Source organism: Frankliniella occidentalis, unplaced genomic scaffold (genome assembly GCF_000697945.3).
Source record: "Frankliniella occidentalis isolate FOCC.00 unplaced genomic scaffold, Focc_3.1 Scaffold217, whole genome shotgun sequence".
NCBI lineage: Eukaryota > Metazoa > Arthropoda > Insecta > Thysanoptera > Thripidae > Frankliniella > Frankliniella occidentalis.
Window position 1 is genome coordinate 377,679 of NW_026267343.1, and position 401 is coordinate 378,079.

Below are 401 nucleotides of genomic sequence, written 5' to 3' on the forward strand. Positions count from 1 at the left end.
CCCCCGGGTATGGACCCGATCGGAATATGGTCGAATCCCAGCCAAGTTTTAGTAGGGTTTCACAAACCCGAAAGAATTACCTAATTTACAAATGGAAGTTTGAACCAAACAATGCACAAAATCATTTTAAAGGAAACTAAACTTCACCCACACCTCAATACCGATGGAGAATACAAAATATGTAGGATGGTGGGAGGGCCATTCCGGCGGGCCCACAGTGGTCTGAATACCCCCTTTTTCGACGAAAAACTCCTTACGGCTACATTTTATATCGGACCTAGGTGTTCCTTCGGACTAAGAGGTTTCAAAAAAAGGTCTTTCTGATGGATTGGTCATTTTCAGAAAAAGTCGACTTTCAGCTAAGTAAGGTGTCGAATTTCGCTTAATTTATCTAAAATCCA